The sequence below is a fragment of the Canis lupus genome, chromosome 23 (assembly GCF_003254725.2).
Source record: "Canis lupus dingo isolate Sandy chromosome 23, ASM325472v2, whole genome shotgun sequence".
NCBI lineage: Eukaryota > Metazoa > Chordata > Mammalia > Carnivora > Canidae > Canis > Canis lupus.
Genome location: NC_064265.1, coordinates 22,642,163 through 22,663,702, shown reverse-complemented (window position 1 = coordinate 22,663,702; position 21,540 = coordinate 22,642,163). Strand labels below are relative to the sequence as shown.

The following is a 21,540-nucleotide window of genomic DNA, read 5'->3' as shown; positions in this document are numbered from 1 at the left end:
CTGATAAATATATGGTATGAATAATTATTCATTATGTAGGGACTGAGTTTTTCTAAAACTTGGCCAATTTTCTTTTCCAGAAAATTATCAGAGGTAGATTAAAGAATGGGTATTCTGTTAGAGCATATTGATAATTGGATAATGCTTTAACTGTGCAGTTCTATATAGAGGTCATCTGTAATAGTTTGTTTTACACAGTACATCAGGGCCATATATCCTAATGCAAGATGAACGTTAGATATACTCTCTGTTTAAAAAAAATAAAAATCTCTTTTGAAATTCTCAGTCACTTTTATGAGAATGTTAATCCCATGATTTTTCATCCTGAGATTCATTACATATCCATTCATACTTTCCTTTGTCCAAAAAAGGAAATTTATCTTAGAAGATCTGGGGGAAATATTATGACGTACTTCTCAATGTGAAAATGGAAAAATGGGTATGCTTTTTCACTGCCAGTCCTATCTTATTGAGAATGTGAAGTCCTAGGTACCTGTCTTTGTGTTAGGACTAGAAAAGTTTCTTCATGGAGTTTTCAAAGTCTTTTGTCACTGCTGCAGACCAGGCAGTTATGGGGTTGAATAGCATCAAGTAAATGGTTTTTTTCTGTATCACCACTTCCCAACTTATGAAATAGTTAATTAGGTTTTTCTTCCACAAAAATAATCTCTAATATTGATTTCCTCAATCATACTTAATTTTTTGCTCCTCTTTATGTCCTTAAACAGGGCAGCCCGACAGCCATTGTGGTTATTTAAACCATAGGAATTCTTTCCTGGCCTCAAACATGATCTGTCTCTTGACACTGTACATTTTATTTCCTGATTTGTTTCTAGATTCCTTTGGTCCTGATCCCTGGGATTATCTTCTGACCACAGTTTTCCACTTGCCTTCTTAAAGCTGATAACATGTTACTGTATTAGACCTCATCATCTCTATTCAGTTCTATGTAAAGGCTGATTCCCCATGTTGGGGTCATTTCCTGGAAAGAGCAGCCAACAGAAAAATGCAAATATATTTCCTTACGATGCTCATCAGAAAGTCTGAGCCAGAGTGGGTTGTATTGAATCATGGGTCAAGTGTGTGAGGCAATGTTGTAATCAAAGTTCCTGATTCTTTTGAGTTTTTACTTCCAAGTACCAGACCTTACACTGCCTGTTTTCTGCTCTGCTTTATTCAAAACTAGATTTTTAATGGTCCTACTTGGTATATAAATAGAGTATCTCAGCAATGATTAGTTAAGTATAAATTGTATAATATTGTGGAAAGAGTTCAGATTTGAGGTTGAAGTTATGAAACTTGGGTCTGGATTATTGCTTGTGGTCTCTGTCTTATCTTGGATGAGACATTTGAGCTCTCTCAGTCTCATTTATAAAAATGTTACCAACAATGACAAAATACCTAACTACCTAACTTGAAAGATAGTTGTGAGGAATCACAGATAATTGATTTTATTTTTTTAAGAAAAATGCTTTTTAATCATGAAAAAATTATTGACAATTCTAAAGTGACAGGTTTTATTTTCTATTTGATACTTCACCTTCTAATTGGCAACAAGGAACCATCCTGTAGTTCCTGTGAGCTACACCCTTTAAGCACCTGCTAATTCCTCATCAGACCAGAAAGACCTGAGAATGATAAACCCTTTCTGTTCTCAGTTGGGTGCGTTCTGTAACTCCCAGTCTGAGTAGGTGAGAGATTTTACATCCTGGATAGGTAATGACATAGTCAATAAGAATTCACATGAAGATACAGGGAGATGCAAGTATGGGAGATCACCTCTTATTATGGAAAGACCATATGCCTTAGAACCAGGCAGACCTGGATTTAAAGACAGTCTCTACTAGGTACCAGCTTACTGTGTGATCTTAAGACTTGCTACTTAATCATCTTCAACCTCCGTTTCTTCACTGATCAAAATGAGGAATAAAATCCATTTGTAAAATAGCATATTCAACAATTAGCCTATGGTAGTTACTATTATTCCTATTCATGGAATGTTTCTATTAAAGTTTGTGAAAAGTTTTCTAGCTTAGCTTCATGAGGGGTATTTCACCTTGAGGTATGATAAATGCAACAGGCAGCCCTCAGGGCTCTCATACTTACTTAATATGTTGCTTTCCTAAACAGTCACACTTGTATCATTTCCTCAGTGGGAATGCAAAATAATTCAACTAAGAGCTTTGTGTGTGGAGTAGCTTTAATGTTCATTTTTCAAGGGCATGTGAACCTGTACTTTCCTTACCAAAGGAATAAAGAGAACATCATTTAGGTTTTGGGGAGCCTATGTGGGCAGGAATTTGACAGCAGAGATCTTTTTTCCTGAAACTTCTAAAATCCTTGGGAAACAGGAGTCCACACTCTTAACTTTTAGAGGACAGAGGAAGTGAGGAAGGAAACTTCCCAATGGCCTTAAAATCTTAGCTAAAGGAGCCAACATTTGGAGATAGAACATTTAGATTTTGAATCTTACCTTACTGCTTCTAGGTTTTGTGATCTTGGACAAGTCTCTTAAGCTTTCTGAATCTGCACTGGGAAAATATCACTACTACTAATAATCACACAAAACTAGTAAAAATAGTACTACATCATAAATTTTTTAAGAATCAAAATATCTGGGATCCCTGGGTGGCGCAGCGGTTTGGCGCCTGCCTTTGGCCCAGGGCGCGATCCTGGAGACCCGGGATCGAATCCCACGTCGGGCTCCCGGTGCATGGAGCCTGCTTCTCCCTCTGCCTGTGTCTCTGCCTCTCTCTCTCTCTCTGTGACTATCATAAATAAATAAAAATTAAAAAAAAAAAAAGAATCAAAATATCTGAAGTGCTTAAAATTTCTATTTAATGGGGGTAAAACAAATTATAACAATAGCATTATACACGGGGAAGTTTTAATTTTTGTTCACTTCACTTCATTCCCTCTTGTGATAAAGAAAACAGCATCCTGTGAATCACTACCCTTTTCACTTTCCTATTGCTGCATGTTTTGCTATCGTATTGTTTCCATAAATATTCCTGCACATGCCAACCAGAATGCATGTGCTAATTTTTCTCTAAGTTGTTGTTTAGTCAGAGTTCAATCAGAAATCAGAAATCTTTTAAAATAATATAAATATATGAGTTTAATACAGGGGAGTAGGGCCTTATACAATCGTTGTAAGGGCAAGCCCTGTAGGGAAAGTGTATTTAGAGAATGAGATATGATAAAAATCTTGGGAGAGATTTTTCTGACTTCTTTGAGATGGTCAAGGAGGACTGCTATATATGGGCAAAATCATAAGCCCTGTTTGAAGAAATTTAGTGCACTTATGGGCTAACATTCTAAAAAACCAATATGGACAGTATGCAAAAATGAACTACTGAATATATAAATGATCTAAGTGACAAAGCAAATGAGAAGGTATCCATAGAAATCAATTTGTTTTCAGAGACAATTTTTTTTAAGATTTTATTTATTCATTCATGAAAGACAGAGAGATTTTCAATGAGAGGTGGCTATAAGATTTGCGAAGGCAGCTGAAAGGCAGTGTAAGGCCACAGTTCTTCAAGAGATAAGTCATGGATTTAGGTTTTGATTCAGAAATATGCCATCACTATACTTTTGAGAAATAGTATCACTTCTTAGAATCCAATTTTCATCATCATCATCAGTCAAATTATAACAGCAAAATTATTGGTAAACTTGGTAAAAAGCACAAATTATTATGTGAAATAAAAATAATTTGACTAAAACAAAAGCTCCAGTTTCATAAAATAATTTCATGGGCCGGTCAATAGTATCTCTTCATTATTTTAGTATCAGGAGGGACAGGTGTTTAGCTTAAAGTAGAAAATGAAAAAAAAAAAAAAGGATGAAATGGAGACTATCCAGCTACTTGATTCTTAATTTAGTATCTTTCTCTTCTGACAGAGTTAGCTTTAAGTTCAAAAGGACAAAGCAGGGATAGGTAAAACAGACTTGAAGGCTAATACTTGTGAAGACATAATGACTTTGCTTTTGGCAAAGATTTACTTAATGCCTGTTATTTGCTGAACTCTGTTAGGAGCTGGGGATGAAGGGATGAAAGTCCTTGACCTTACAGTCAGACAGTCCTATGGGAATGTCACAGGATAGCATGTTGATGTTTATAAAGAAATTATGTCCTAAGATACCAAGTGAAATTGAACAGACCATTCAATATAGTAACTGAACACGAGTTTTATGTTGAACGAATAAAGAATTGGGTCACTGTTGATTAAGACATTTTTAGGAATAGTAGGACCTCTGGAAGGAGATGAACAAGTATTAACTCTTAATTTCATTGAGCTTCCCTCCTTTGCTTATAAAATAGTGATGACTATTCAAACTGCTCCAAATATTTAGTAAAGTATCTCATTCTATCCTTGAAATAAGATGGGAAAATTGTGAGATCCATAGATTTGTAATCTATATATTCTTGAATTATGATAATTTTGAAGTGATAATTATTAGATCAAAACTTCAAAAGAGAAATTTTATAGCAAAAGATAGCCTTTGCATTTGGTTACATTCAGTCTTATATTTAACCAATAATTTAAATGAGTATGTAGAAGACACAATTATTAGATTTTAGGTGACAGATTATAACAGTATAAAGGACAAAGGTATAATTTAGTTTTCTATTCTTAGAAGAAAACGGAATTCTGTTACTTGGAGGCATTCTTTATTAAGAGGAACAAGATAAATTGCTTCCATATTAGAGTAGGAAAAATTGAAGTCAGGGGTTGGCTGAATAAGCTAGGTTATGTTAATCTTGTGGCATAAAAACAAAATTTAGCCTTTTAGAGTTAAGTGGTTATCAAATGCTGAAATTTTAGGATTCCATTTCAGTGAGCCTGGATTTAGGGAAAGGCTACAGCCCTTGTATGACATTGGGGTTCTTTGTGAGTAATTAGAGGTGAGACTAGTCCTAGTTCTGGAAAAGTATGTCAGGGATTGGGGGAAACCATAACTTCTGATAGGACTTGGCTGCTAGTGTTCGTGCCAAGGACCATCATACACTAACCTCCTAGCGGTGCACCTGATCTCAGGCTTCCTACTAATAGGGATGGTGTTTTTAAGATGTTGGCTGTCTTGGTTAGGGTTGGATGGAGTTTGTATATATTTAGCCTCAAGGACTCCATCTGAGTGTGAAAAGGAGAAAAGAAACTGTTCAAATTCTTGATCAAGCATTAAGTGGCAAGATGCTCTTTTGGGACTTATTCAAGCAGGCGTTTTATGACTACAGAGCTTGATTTTGGAGAAATGATTGTTGATTTTGTGAGCATTTGGACTAGATGGATATTAAGATACCATTCAACTTCATTCCATGATTCTATACTCAACTTATAGGTAAGCCTAGCTCTATCGATGATTTTTATTTGCCTTTGTAGTTTCTCTTTGTCCTGGGGACTTTGCCAATACTATGAGACAAATCATTTCCTAAACACATAAGCAGGAGAATTTCTTTCTTTTTTTTTTTTTCCCTTTGGAAAGATACAAATGACCTACAACACTTGGCAAGCACATGATTTCTGGCACAAGGTAAATTCAAAGAGGTTTTGTGAACAGCATAATTCAGTCAGTTGGGAATGAAGAACAATATACTTTAAAGAATACCCAAAAGCCAGATAGAAAGGAGGCAAAATGGAATAGTCTGTTGATCTCCTTGGTACACACAGCTGAGCTGTGCTCAGAACAGATACCATGAGGGCAGTGGGTCTGAGAAGATAAGGTTGCTTTCCTTTCATTGAGCAAGTTCTATTGTGAAGGCAAGGTCAGAATGCTAATAAAACAGCAAAAACCTGAGTCAAATTGCATAGGCTGCAAGGGCTTGTTCCTCAATGCTAATTAATGTTATCACAGAAGATGGCTAAAATAAGAATACTACCTACTAGTAAATTAATAGGATATGCTGAAACACACCACAAGGGAGGAATTGCCTATGCTGAATAGCATGAAAGAGATTGCCACTGGCAAATGGTTACTGGTAAAGAGTCTTCTACATTATGTATAAACTCTAAGAGATAGGACTTAAAGTATGCCATGAATCTTTAATTGAGAGAAAATCATTTGTGCAGGATAAAGTGTGACGGCAAACCTATACATCTTTTTTTTTTTAATCATCTATACTGAATGTTGCCTGTGAACCATTTGAAAATGGATATGTTGCACTAAATTATTATGCCATGATCAGATCAAGTCAGTAATGTGTGTGTCTATATTTGCTACAGAAGTCAGCAGGTTCTCTCTATCCTGAGTTGTCACCTTTGCCTGTGGTCTAATTGCTAACTGCAGTTACATGGAACTTAAACTGGGTTGATTCATTGATGTAATTCCCAGAAAAGCCAAGAAAAATCTATTTCAATGATTTTAGAAGTGGGACCTAAGTTTTCTTTATTGTAAATTCAATTTTTATTAGATTTACCTAAAAAGTTGAGAGAGGGGAAAAGAAGGCCTTTGTAGGATAGAGGAACTAAATAAAAAAAATTGCTGAATGAAAACTATGTTGAAAGACTGATACAGCTGTTCACAGATTATGTCTCAGACTGAAAACTCTAAAATGTTTGGAATATACTAAAATCTTTCAATGGTCATAAACTATAGAACCCATTTATTAGTAATTTTAAAAAGAACATATATCTTTTTATTGTCTTATTCTCTTAGATTCCAAGTCTGTGTGGTGACATCCTTCCTAGTTTGTTTTGATTTTTTTTTTTGTTTTTTGTTTACACTATACAATTAACTGGTCAACTAAATTCTATCTGTTCTTTTATAGTTGTTAAATGTTCTCTGGTTATTCCTTCTGTTGTTATCCTTAACCTTGTGTTTTTATCTTTATCAAAGTCATTGACTTCCTTTTTGTCAGTGTTGATCAGAGACTGTCATGGTTTAAAAAAAAAGGGGGGGGGTGAAGAAGAATCTGCCTTTGTTTACCTTGTGTAACTTCCCTGTACCATTTACCTCTGTTTGTCATTCTTACCAGATCCCGTGGCTTCAATACCTACATGCTCTTGTTTTTCCTCCCATTGTTTTTTCTACTTTTTGTCTTCCTATACAGGAAGGTCTATTTTTGCAAACTTATAAAATGTTGGAGATCTTTAAGAACCTTAGTCTCTCCCCTCTCAAGTTAGAAAGCTCCTAAAATCCCATGTCTTCAAGTTATTCATAGGAGACTAATGTCTCCTAAATATTTGTCTCCAAGTCACATCCATTCCTGACCTTCAAACTGGCATACAATCAGATTCATTTGGCCTGTGCTCAGACATCTCAAACTCATTTGGTTCAAAACTAAACATGCCATCTTTTCCTCATTTTGCTTATTCTCCCAGTTTCATAGCAAGTGACTGGGCTCCATGCTCTACTCAATTTCCCAAGATACAAATGTCATCAATGTCATCTATGAGCTCTTCCTCTCTTTACCTTGAACATCCAGTTATTTTACATTTTGTTATTTCTGTACCTTCTAACTCTGTCTTGAAGACTTCCATTTCTCCCTTTTGTCCTAAAATATCATCTTTCACCTAGAAAGTCGCTTAAATAGTAACAGTCTCATGAATACTTTGCCTTCAGTCTTGGCCAAACTTAAAATATCCCAGACTGCTCTGAATGGTCTTATTTATATACAAATCCAGAATATATTATTGTCCTGCTTCAAACCCATCAGTGAATCCCCATCACCCTCTGACTTAAGTTTACTGACATTTCCTGCAAGCCTTTATTTTTTGTCTGCTGTTTAACTTTTTGTTTGGTGTTTTCCTTATTCCTTCCCTGAAAATTCAGTCACTCTGAATTTCTTAAAAATTTCCAACCATTCTCATTTCTGGTGAATCATTCCTGAATGAGTGCCATTCTTGAATCATCCTTTTTCTCCTCTCTTCTTTCTATTCTTTGCCTGATTAATTCCTAGTCTTGCTTCAATTCTTAGCTATATGTCATCCCTGTAATCTCTATGATTAGTGTAATCTAATCATATAATCTCTATGATGAGTGTAACAGTTTCTCTACATAAATAAACTCTATATTATTTATCTTATGCTGTATTGAAATGTCCTATTTACTCATCTATCCCTTTAATAGATTTTGAACTCCTTGAGTCCAGGGAATATACCTTTCTGCCCTTCCTTCTGTGTCCAGTTTAGTAGCCAATAAATATTTGTCCAATAAGTAAATGTAAGCAGAGTCCTAGCTGATCATAGCCTCCAAATTCAATGAATACTACTAGAATTTTACCTATCATATCAAAATCAAAATCATCTATATTTTAAACTGGAATTTAAAATTAATCTACTTTACAAATCTTATTCGTATTCCACTAATTCCTGACATGCCATAAAAAAATACTGAAGTAGCTGATCTGACATGATAGCCATCAACATGAACTCTGGCCTTCAAGCTGTCCTATTACTTAATATTCTCTAAGGATGATACAGTCATAGTATCCTTCATTCTTTTAATTTTTTTTATTATGACACATATTATATGTAAGAGTACACATAACACATAGCACATTTTAAAACAAAAATAAGTAGAATCCCATGTATCATATTGCTCAAATATTAGAACATCATCATCATTCAGGACCCTGAGGGCCTCACTCAGATTGTAATTTATTTCCTCCTACCTCAGATATAATCATGTCTATTTTTAATATTTATGTTCATTATTCTACTGTTACAGTTCAATTTTTAAATACATAAGCATGAATCTTTAAGTAATGTATCATTTAGATTTTTCATATTCGGGGTATTTGTATAAAAACATTAAGTGTGTTCTCTCATGAGTCTTTATTCTCAATGTTATAGTTCTAGAATTCAGCCATGCAATACCTATAGCTAATTTATTTTCGTTGTTAAATAATTCCATTAAAATATATACTGCATTATTATTTATATAAATATATATGATATACATATATATTATATATTTTTTCCTCTTTCAGAATATTTATATTCAGACCCATGGACAAAATGGTTCTGTAATTTTCCTTTAAAATTTCCTTCCATTATAAACATATATTTCATATATATATGAATGTATATTATAAATATATTATATAAATGTATATTTATATATATTATTCCCCTCCCCTTTTAGGATGTTTGTAATCAGGCTCATGAATATAATTATTCTATGATCTTCCTTTCTTGAAAAATTCTTCTGTTTTTATATCTTCTCCTGATTTGGTGTCTGTTGTGCTAACCTCATAAAATGAATTGGAGAATTTTTTTTCCCCTCTGAAAAGAAAGGAATTTATCTTCCTTGAATGTTTAATTAAGTTCACCTCTAGAATTGTATAGGTCTGGTGTTTTCATTTGGATTAGTTTTCAACTACAGATTCAGTAACTTTAATGGTTACAAGACTATTTAGGTTTGCTATTATATCTTGAGTCAGTTTTTGTAATTTATATTTTTCTGGAAATTCATAAACACTGAGATTTATTTGCACAGTGTTTCATAATGTTCTTAAAATTTAATATCTGCTATATATTTTTATTGCTACACTTAAAATTAGCCAGGAGGCTCATTTATTTTATTTGCCATTTTCAAACAACCAGTATTTATCTTTGTTTATCCTATTAATAAAATGCAATTTTAGTTTTTTAAAATTTTATTTTCTTTAATTTTTCTCTGGATAAATTCTTTTTGTTTGCTATCTTAAGTTGGATACTTGACTCATTACTTTTCAGACTATTTTCTAATATATACTTTTAAGCCTATACATTTCCTTTTAAAGACTGTATTTTATGTTTAATATGTAGCATTTTTCTTACAGATCAGCTGAATATTTTCTTATTTATAAATTTATTCTTTAACACCAAACTCATTATTTATTTATTTTTTGATATTCTTTTTTATGATTTTATTTATTTATTCATGGAGACACAGAAAGAGAGGCAGAGACATAGGCATAGGGAGAAGCAGGCTCCATGCAGAAAGCCTGATGTGGGACTCGATCCCAGGACTCTAGGATCCCGACCTGACCCAAAGGCAGGTGCTCAATCGCTGAGCCACCCAGGTGCCCTCAAACTCATTATTTAGATGTTGTTTAAAAAAAATTACTTTAGAGGGCACCTGGGTAGCTCAGCTGGTTAAGCAACTGACTTAATTTTGGCTGATGTCCTGATCTCAGGGTCCTGAAATTGGGTCCTGCATCTGGGTTCCATGCTCAGCAGGGAGTCTGCTTGAGTTTCTCTCTCTCCCTCTCCCCTTCTCCCACTTGCATCTGTGTGCTCTCTATAAAATATATAAATCTTAAAAAAATGCATTAGAATTAAAAAATGATAATGTAATGATATGATCATTAAAATTATTAAAAGAATTTTAATAACTTCTAAATGTGTAACATTGTACTTAGAGAATATAGTCTTAATGATATAAAGCTTTAAAATTTTTCTGACACTTTATGGCAGGTAAATAGATGGAATATGACCTACTTTAGTCAGCGATGCATGAGTGGTTAGACCTGGTATTACATATGTTTTTTAGTTCAACTTGTCTCTTCATGATGTTTTGATGTTCTAAATTCTTACTTGTTTGATGTCTTGTTTTGATGTTGGATTTCTTTCTTCTTGTGTTTGTGTCAGTTTTTTACTTCATTTATTTTGACTATGTTATTATGCTCATACAGGTTTAGACTATCCCACCCTTTTAATCCTTCATTGGATTAAACCTTTTATTAACATGTGTCATCTTTATTTTTAGTAGCTTTTGCTTTATTATTTTTTTAATTCATTCATGAGAGACACACAGAGAGAGAAGCAGAGACACAGGCAGAGGGAGAAGCAGGATCCCTGTGGGGAGACCAATGTAGGACTCCATCCTGACACCCTGGGATCACTCCCTGAGCAGACAGTCAGTCACTGAGCCACCCAGGCATCCATTTTCTCTCATGCTAGTAGAGTAAAAATAAGTCTTCTGATTATTTACTCAGCATATCTTTTCCATCATTTTACTATCAATCTTTCAGTGTTCTTGAAGGTTACATATACTTTTGTAAAGAAAATATATTTTGTTAATTTTAGGCAAAAAATATTTATATTTTAATGGGAGATATTATTTAGTCTTTATTTTGATTATGATTTAAAAAATATTCCTAAAATGGTTTTTGTGCTTTCTGTTTCTCCTGCTTTTTCTGATTGTTTTGTCTTGAATTTTAAGATTGGTTGAAGTTATTGTTAAAATAGTTGTGGTTACCATTATTGTTTTGTCTATACATATACTTTTTTGATAGTCATCCTGAAAATTTTAACATGTATATTTAACTTATGAAAGAGAAATCTTCTGGGGTCATTTTCCTTATGCCTACCATATCTTTTATCATTTAGTAAAGATCTATTGGGGAAAACTTTATCCAACGATTTTTTGTTTCTGCTTAAAATTGTCTTCTTTTCTCCTTATTTTGAAAGAAAATTTTGATGAATATATAGTTACAATTTCATTTTAAAGCTATTATTTTACCATTTTCTAGTATCCTGCATGAAGTCAGTGGTCAAATTGCCATATATTGTTGGTTTACTATTTTATCTCTTTGACTGATTTTAAGGTCTTTCTCAGTTTTATTATGGTGTAAATGCATGAAGATGTTTTGTTTTGTTTGTATTTATAATATTAGACTTTTATTGGGCTTCCTTGATTTGAATATTTGTGTCTTTCATTAGTTTAGAAAAGCTCCCTTCATTTCTTCAAGCATTTCCTGTCTCTTATCTTTTCCTTCTCTCTGTAATTTCAGTTTTGTGATAGATTAGCCCATTGTATACTTCACATTGTTCAGCTTCCCCATTTTCCATTATTTTGCCTTCTGGTACATTCTTTCAGCATGCTTGTTTCTATATTCCAATTCACTAATAACCTCCTAGTTTGCATCTTATTTGCTTTCTATCCAATTTATTGAGTTTTTACACTCTTTCCAAAAAATTGTTTGTTTCTTTTTGAAATTGCCCATTTGTTTTTGATTGCTTGTATGCCTTTAAGTTCCTTTTTATAACCTCATTTTTAAAAATAATATAAACATATTTATTGTTTTGTATCTGATAATTTTATGTTTGTACTCTGTACAATCTGATTTGTGTCTTGGGTATTTGTTAATTTTCCATTGCAAAATTATTTTCTTTGCATGCTATCAGTATGATAATTTTGAGGCCTGGTTAAAGTATATTCATTGATAATTTTTCATTGCAAAATTATCTTTTTTTGCTTGCTATCAGTATGATAATTTTGAGACCTGGTTAAAGTATGTTCCTCTAGGGAGAGTTATTCTTTGCTCCTGCCAGGTTCCTAGAGGCACTATTACTGAGAACCACTTCAACTAAGTTAGTATTCTTCTTTGGGTACTCAGAGGCATGCAAGTAGGACAAATACTGACCTTTTACCAGCATGTAGCTAGAATTTTCAGAGAAGATTTTTCTTTTTGGTTAAAAGCTAAAGTTGGCAGGTAGTCTCATTTCATTTTCCTTCTTCCAACAGTCTACCAGAGCCCAAGACACTGAAGGATCACTTTTTGGGAGTCCTGGTTATGTCTTTGTGTGAAGATATTTGATTCAAACTCCCATGTTCCTCAAGACCTCTGATTTTGATATTTGTCCCAACAAAGCCCTTTAAATCTTGGTGTATAGGCCATTTTGGATTGACAGATGCCTCCAAGGTAAATGCCAAAGAGATAGTTACTTCATTAGATTTTTCTCTTAGACTTATTATTGACCTCTCAAACTTCAACCATGCCATCATTTTATTTAAAACTTCTTTTTTTTTTTTTAAAGATTTCATTTATTTATTCATGAGAGACACACAGAGAGAGAGAGGCAGAAGACATAGGCAGACTCCATGCAGGGAGTCTGATGTGGGACTCGATCCCGGGACTCCGGGATCACTCCCTGAGCCAAAGGCAGATGCTCAACCGCTGAGCCACCTAGGTGTCCCTCATTTAAAACTTCTAAAGGTCATGCTTTTTCATCTTTAAATAAACTTTAGAAGTAATAGTACATGATCTCTTAAGACTCTTTCAATACCTGTAGGAAGGTGTTTCAATATGCTTCAAACAGTATATTTTAGAGACAGATTAAATGGTGGCCTTAATGGTAAAAAGAAGAAGTTGACATAGAAAACCTTGTGAAGAGTGCTCTGGGGGACTTCAGTAAGGGAGCTGCATTCACTGGCAAGTGTTCAATGCCCAGAAGGATTGATTTATCCTGAAATGAGGGAGTATACTCCATGGGATGACTTGCACCTGTGTCATTTCATAAACAAATTCCAGATTCTGGTGATAGCTGGTGTATTACTCCCAGGTAACACTTTACATATTAAAAGAACTTATGTCAGGAAAATATTTTCAAACAAACTAGACAGTAAAACGTGAAAATATCAGGCACATCAGCAAAACTTTTATGCAAAGAAATCTTATTTGATATTATTCAAATTATGCCTACACAGTAAAGCCAATCCATAACTATCATTGTTAAGGCAGAGATGCCTATATGTCTTCATTTGGGGCCCATAGATGTTGACCTACTTACTCTAGAAAAAGTACAGCTTCATTTTTTCAGCTATCTCCAGAAATTAGTGACCATAGTTAATAGGATGTCATAAAAAGTATACCACAATATTGGCACATAAAAATTTAAGTAAATTGAACTAAAGAATTTCCATTATAATCATTTTATTATTCTCCCTTTATAGACCTTGAGTAAATGAAACTGCTTTCTTTGCTCTGTGAAGATAAGCAATTTCACTCCCCGGTCTGAATAGCATGGCACTGACGAACAGCTGTGAATGAATCAAGTACAGGGTAAACATACAAGACAGCAAATGATTTTGAAGCTCAACAGCCCACGAACAATAACTGTAATTAAACTCAATAAAGAACAAGAAAAGAGAAAAGATGCAGAGTAGAAAAAACAACAGTAACAACAACAACAAAACACCACCACAATAGCAGAACAGCCTGGAAAGATAGAAGGAAACCAGGAGAACACCAGAGAATTACTACAGCCGCTTTGCTTTACATTCACCATAATTGGTCATTTTATATATCTAATATTATTTTTCCTCCCAAGGGATCTAAAGCCTCAATTCATGGTCAATATGTCCTTGAATTTATTTACTAGATTTTGGAGTATGTAACAAATGATGGAGAAATAAACTTACCTTATATTTCTTTCACCTTTTTTTTCTTTTCCTAGTCATTTTAGCAGGCAATTTTCTGCATTTAATAGAAACACAACATCTAAAGTATCTTTAGTGGGATAGTTTGTCATTTCCCTTGTTTGCTCCTAGCTTCTGACATTATTTATCTAGTGTTTTTCTCCCTGGTCTCATTTTCTTGTCTTCCCATCACTTTTTGTGGGATGGGCCTGACAAATCATTGATGTTCTTGTAGAACCTGACCATTGTATTTTCTAGATGTAACATTTAGAGCATATTGAAAAGTCACAGAAACACATATGCACATAGCAGTGTCATTCGTTCTAGAAGAGTGCATGGAAATAGAAGGTTAACATGCCGGTTTATATAGCCACTTCTGTCTTATTAATGTGAAAGAAAAAGGTTTTTATGTTTCTGATTTCTCCTTCAAAAATTATCTTTCCCAATATAAACTTGATCAATTCCAGGAAGCTATAATAATCCAGCTGCAACTAATGGAGTATGTGAGAAAGATGTGAACAAAAATCAAATCAATGCAACGCAAAGGGTGATGCCCCTATTTTGTTGAGAAGCAATGGGAAATATACACCTACTTCTCTCTTTTGTGAAGTAAATCGAATAAATTGAATAAAATCATTTTAAATTAGCCAATGATAATCTCTTTCTGATGTGGCCATGACATTAGCAGAAGTAATAGGAAAAGCGATTCAATCTAAATTGAAAACAGTCTGAACCAAAGAGTATTTTACTGTCATTAAATTTTCCATTTTGCAAGAGGCTTGCATTCAACTCTGTAGTATGTTAAGTAACTTCTGCAGATTTTTGTCAGCATTTTATTATTATTTTGGAAGCATGGTATAGCCAAAAGAGTCTGAGTTCTCAAGACCCATAATCCTAGATTTAAATTCCCATGGGGCCTGGATAAAGCTAGCCCAGTTACTTAGATTCCCTGAGATTCCTGTTCCAAAAAAGAGGACCTGGTAACTATCATGGAGAATTGTGCTGAGGATGCAAGATTTCATACACACAGAGCATAGAAAATTTCTTGGCACCTATTAGGAGCTTAGTACATGTTTGAAGCCCCATTCCTACTTTCTTTCTCTGATTGCATCCTAACAATAATAGGCAATGTCAATCAAATACTTATGTTTCAAAAAAATTCTTATTTCATTTATTTCTAGCACAATTCTTATATCCACTTTAAATATTAATACACTTTGCTTTTCATTCCACACTTTGTATTCCTTTTTGCTATATAGTGACTTGTCTAAGAATATACTGCTAGAAAGTGTCAGACTGATTAGAATTCAGGTTTTTCTGACTTTGGAACCCACATCCTTAACCACACTTAAACTTCTCTGTTTTCATAACATACTGAGGAGGAACAGCAGGTCTGCTTCAGTAAAAAAAAAAAAAAAAAAACCCTCTTGATTCCTGCACAATGTGTTTGCTTGATCCCTGGCCTCTATAGATGACCTACTGCCTCTCACAACATCTTTCTGTATTTGCCATCTGTTGGTGTCTAACAAATTACCACAAAACTGAGTAATTTAAAACAATATACATTTATTATCTTGTAGATTTTATTGGTTAAGGATCTTGGCATGGCTTATCTGTATCCTCGGTTTCACAGTATTTCACAAGCCTGCAATCAAAGTTTGTAGTTTCACCTAACAGCTCAACTGGGCAAGGATCTGCTTCTAAACTCACTTAGTTGTTGCCAGCATTCAGTTTTTTACTAGCTGTTGGCCAGAAGGCCACAGATCCTCACTGGGTGGTGCTCAGAGGCCACTGTTACAGGCTGAATTGTATCCTCCCTCACTCTCTCAATTCATATGAATTTGAAGCCCAAACCCACCAATGTGTGTTTGGAGATGGGTCCTTTAAGGAGGTAATTAAGTTTAAATGAGGTCATCCCTAATCCAATAGGACCAAGGTCCTTATAAGAAGAGGAAGAGATGCTAGAATTCTCTTTGTTCCCATGTGTGCATAGAGGAAAAGCCATTTGAGTACACACTGAGATGGCAGCCATCTGCAACCCAAGGAGAGAGATCTAACCAGAAACCAACCATGAAGGCATCTTGATCTTAGACTTCCAGTCTCCACAACTGTAAGAAAATAATTTTCTGTTGTTTAAGGCACTCAATTTGTAGCATTCTATTATGGCAGCCTGGGCAGACTATTAGAACTCTTAGCTTTCTGTCATGTGTGCCTCTTAACCATGACTGTTTGCTTCTTTAGTGTGCAAGCTGAGAAGGCAATAGAGTTTGCTAGTGAGACAAAAGTCACAATATTGGAAAGCCAATCACAGAATTGACATCCCCCTCGGGTTACTCCATTTAATTCGCTCAAAGCTAGTTACTCAAAAGGAGGAGATTCTGAAGGCTGTGAATAACAGGAAGTAGTATTTACTGGGTCCATTTCAGGAGCTGTGTACCATACTTCCTGAATCTTAGGAGGCATGCCTAAATTTTTTGGATTGGAACTTTGAAACTAATAGTCAATAGCAACTCTTGATTGCTACCTAATTTCCCTCTCATTCTGAGTATGCTATGGCTCCCTCTTTGTTTACTCTTTTGGAATTATGTTCTGAAGCTTTAGGGATACCCTTCCCAGAGGTCTCATCCTTCATCCAAGTAAGCAGTGAAATAGAGGTCTGTCTACTCTGAGGATTCCTTTCTACCCACCTCATATATTTCATTTTCATGCTTATGACTTTGGCCTAGACAGGCAAAGCTTGGGTATGTTTCTTATTCCCTCTTTTACTTAACTCTCTTTTTTTTTCCCTCTTTTCAGTTTGTTAAGACTGGATATAGCTTTCCTTCTTTTTTTTCCTTCCTGTTTGGGAAATAATCCATTTTGTAAAATCCTATGATCAAATTGACAAGATTATTTCTTGATATTTTATATGGGAGAAAGAGCAGTGCCTGAGTGGCTCAGTCAGTTAAGCATCTGATTCTTTTTTTTTTTTTAATAAATTTATTTTTTTATTGGTGTTCAATTTGTCAACATATAGAATAACACCCAGTGCTCCTCCCATCAAGTGCCCACCTCAGTGCCCCTCACCCAGTCACACCCCCCCCCCCCCGCCCACCTCCCCTTCCATCACCCCTAGTTCATTTCCCAGAGTTAGGAGTCTTTCATGTTCTGTCTCCTTTTCTGATATTTCCCACTTATTTTTTCTCCTTTCCCCTTTATTACCTTTCATTATATTTTATATTCCCCAAATGAATGAGACCCTATAATGTTTGTCCTTCTCTGATTGACTCATTTCACTCAGCATAATACCCTCCAGTTCCATCCACATAGAAGCAAATGATGGGTATTTATCGTTTCTAATGGCTGAGTAATATTCCATTGTATACATAAACCACATCTTCTTTATCCATTCATCTTTCGATGGACACCGAGGCTCCTTCCACAGTTTGGCTATTGTGGACAAGGCTGCTATAAACATAGGGGTGCAGGTGTCCCAGCGTTTCATTGCATCTGTATCTTTGGGGTAAATCCCCAGCAGTGCAATTGCTGGGTCGTAGGGCAGATCTATTTTTAAGTCTTTGAGGAACCTCCACACAGTTTTCCAGAGTGGCTGTACCAGTTCACATTCCCACCAACAGTCCAAGAGAGTTCCCCTTTCCCCACATCCTCTCCAACATTTGTGGTTTCCTGCCTTGTTAATTTTCCCCATTCTCACTGGTGTGAGGTGGTATCTCATTGTGGTTTTGATTTGTATTTCCCTGATGGCAAGTGATGCAGAGCATTTTCTCATGTGCATGTTGGCCATGTCTATGTCTTCCTCTGTGAGATTTCTGTTCATGTCTTTTGCCCATTTCATGATTGGATTGTTTCTTTGCTGTTGAGTTTAATAAGTTCTTTATAGGGAGCCCGGGGGTGCAGTGGTTTAGCGCTGCCTACAGCCCAGGGCATGATCCTGGAGACCTGGGATCGAGTCCCACATCGGGCTCTCTGCATGGAGCCTGCTTCTCCCTCTGCCTGTATCTCTGCCTCTCTCTCTCTCTCTCTCTGCATCTCTATGAATAAATAAATAAAATATTTAAAAAAATAAGTTCTTTATAGATCTTGGAAACTAGCCCTTTATCTGATATGTCATTTGCAAATATCTTCTCCCATTCTGTAGGTTGTCTTTTAGTTTTGTTGACTGTATCCTTTGCTGTGCAAAAGCTTCTTATCCTTTGCTGTGCAAAAGCTTCTTATCTTGATGAAGTCCCAATAGTTCATTTTTGCTTTTGTTTCTTTTGCCTTTGTGGATGTATCTTGCACGAAGTTACTGTGGCCGAGTTCAAAAAGGGTGTTGCCTGTGTTCTTCTCTAGGATTTTGATGGAATCTTGTCTCACATTTAGATCTTTCATCCATTTTGAGTTTATCTTGTGTATGGTGAAAGAGAGTGGTCTAGTTTCATTCTTCTGCATGTGGATGTCCAATTTTCCCAGCACCATTTATCGAAGAGACTGTCTTTCTTCCAGTGGATAGTCTTTCCTCCTTTGTCGAATATTAGTTGACCATAAAGTTCAGGGTCCACTTCTGGGTTCTCTATTCTGTTCCATTGATCTATGTGTCTGTTTTTGTGCCAGTACCACACTGTCTTGATGACCACAGCTTTGTAGTACAACCTGAAATCTGGCATTGTGATACCCCAGCTCTGGTTTTCTTTTTTAAAATTCCCCTGGCTATTCGGGGTCTTTTCTGATTCCACACAAATCTTAAAATAATTTGTTCCAACTCTCTGAAGAAAGTCCATGGTATTTTTATAGGGATTGAATTAAACGTGTAAATTGCCCTGGGTAACATTGACATTTTCACAATATTAATTCTGCCAATCCATGAGCATGGAATATTTTTCCATCTCTTTGTGTCTTCCTCAATTTCTTTCAGAAGTGTTCTATAGTTTTTAGGGTATAGATCCTTTACCTCTTTGGTTAGGTTTCTTCCTAGGTATCTTATGCTTTTGGGTGCAATTGTAAATGGGTTGACTCCTTAATTTCTCTTTCTTCAGTCTCATTGTTAGTGTACAGAAATGTCACTGATTTCTGGGCATTGATTTTGTATCCTGCCACGCTACCGAATTGCTGTATGAGTTCTAGCAATCTTGGGGTGGAGGCTTTTGGGTTTTCTACGTAGAGTATCATGTCATTGGTGAAGAGGGAGAGTTTGAATTCTTCTTTGCCAATTTGAATCCCTTTTATTTCTTTTTGTTGTCTGACCACTGAGACTAGGACTTCTAGTACTAGGTTGAATAGCAGTGGTAAGAGTGGACATCCCTGTCTTGTTCCTGATCTTAGGGGAAAGGCTCCCAATGGTTCCCCCTTGAGAATGATATTTGCTGTGGGCTTTTCACAGAAGGCTTTTAGGATGTTGAGGAATGTTCCCTCTATCCTACACTCAGAAGAGTTTTGATCAGGAATGGATGCTGTATTTTGTCAAATGCTTTCTCTGCATCTATTAAAAGGATCATATGGTTCTTGGTTTTTCTCTTACTGATATGATGAATCACATTGATTGTTTTACGAGTGTTGAACCAGCCTTGCATCCCAGGGATAAATCCTACTTGGTCATGGTGAATAATCTTCTTAATATACTGTTGTATCCTATTGGCCAGTATCTTGTTGAGAATTTTGCATCCATGTTCATCAGGGATATTGGTTTGTAATTCTCCTTTTTTGGTGGGGTCTTTGGTTTTGGAATTAAGGTGATGCTGGCCTCATAGAATGAATTTGGAAGTACTCCATCTCTTTCTATCTTTCCAAACAGCTTTAGGAGAATAGGTATGGTTTCTTCTTTAAACGTTTGATAGAATTCCCCAGGGAAGTCACCTGGCCCTGGACTCTTGTGTCTTGGGAGGTTTTTGATAACTGCGTCAATTTCCTCCCTGGTTATTGGCCTGTTCAGGTTTTCTATTTCTTCCTCTTCCAGTTTTGGTAGTTTGTGGTTTTCCAGAAATACGTCCATTTCTTCTAGATTGCCTAATTTATTGGCGTATAGCTGTTCATAATATGTTTTTAAAATCGTTTGTATTTCCTTGGTGTTGGTAGTGATCTCTCCTTTCTCATTCATGATTTTATTAGAGTCTTCTCTCTCTTCTTTTTAATAAGGCTGGCTAATGGTTTATCTATCTTATGAATTCTTTCAAAGAACCAACTCCTGGTTTTGTTGATCTGTTCCACAGTTCTTCTGGTCTCGATTTCATTGAGTTCTGCTCGAATCTTTATGAACTCTCTTCTTCTGCTGGGTGTAGGATCTATTTGCTGTTTTTTCTCTAGCTCCTTTATGTGTAAGGTTAGCTTTTGTATTTGAGTTCTTTCCAGTTTTTGGATGGCTGCTTGTATTGCAATGTATTTCCCCCTCAGGACTGCTTTCGATGCATCCCAAAGATTTTGAACAGTTGTATTTTCATTCTCATTAGTTTCCATGAATCTTTTTAATTTTTCCTTAATTTCCCGGTTGACCCTTTCATTTTTTAGCAGGATGGTCCTTAACCTCCACGTGTTTGAAATCCTTCCAAACTTCTTCTTGTGATTTAGTTCTAATTTCAAGGCATTATGGTCTGAGAATACACAGGGGACGATCCCAATCTTTTGGTATCAGTTCAGTCCTGATTTTTGACCCAGTATGTGGTCTATTCTGGAGAAAGTTCCATGTGCACTTGAGAAGAATGTGTATTCAGTTGAGTTTGGATGTAAAGTTCTGTAGATATCTGTGAAATCCATCTGGTCCAGTGTATCATTTAAAGCTCTTGTTTCTTTGGAGATGTTGTGCTTAAAATACCTATCGAGTGTAGAAAGCGCTACATTGAAGTCACCAAGTATAAGTGTATTATTATCTAAGTATGTCTTAACTTTGATTATTAATTGATTGATGTATTTGGCAGCTCCCACATTCGGGGCATCCTGTGGAGAGGTCTGGTGTTAATCTGATATTTCTCCTCATATAAGTTAGGGATCTCTTGTCTCTTGCTGCTTTAAGGATCTTCTCTTTATCTTTGGAATTTGCAAGCTTAACTATTAAATGTCAAGGTGTTGAATGTTTTTTTATTTTTTTTATTTTTTTTTATTTTAGGGGGGGATTTCTCTATTTCCTGGATCTGAATGCCTGGTTCCCTTCCCAGATTAGGAAAGTTTTCAGCTATGATTTGTTCAAATACATATTCTGGACCTCTGTCCCTTTCGGTGCCCTTGGGAACCCCAATTAAACTTAGATTTTTCTTCCTCAGGCTGTCACTTATTTCCCTTTATCTATCCTCATGATCTTTTAATTGTTTGTCTCTTTTCCTCAGTTTCCCTCTTTGCCATCAACTTGTCTTCTATGTTACTCACTTGTTCTTCCACCTCATTAACCCTCCTCATTAGGACCTCTAGTTTGGATTGCATCTCATTCAATTGATTTTTAAT

The 21,540-nt window shown here is 35.4% G+C and overlaps 1 long non-coding RNA gene across 1 annotated transcript; it reads left to right on the top strand.

The window, feature by feature from the left end:
* Positions 1–5,206: 5,206 nt before the first annotated feature.
* Positions 5,207–14,118, top strand: LOC118352122 (uncharacterized). The gene is made up of 3 exons (XR_004808712.2): positions 5,207–5,346; positions 12,460–12,637; positions 13,669–14,118. It is a non-coding gene; the product is annotated as an uncharacterized LOC118352122 (long non-coding RNA).
* Positions 14,119–21,540: the final 7,422 nt, after the last annotated feature.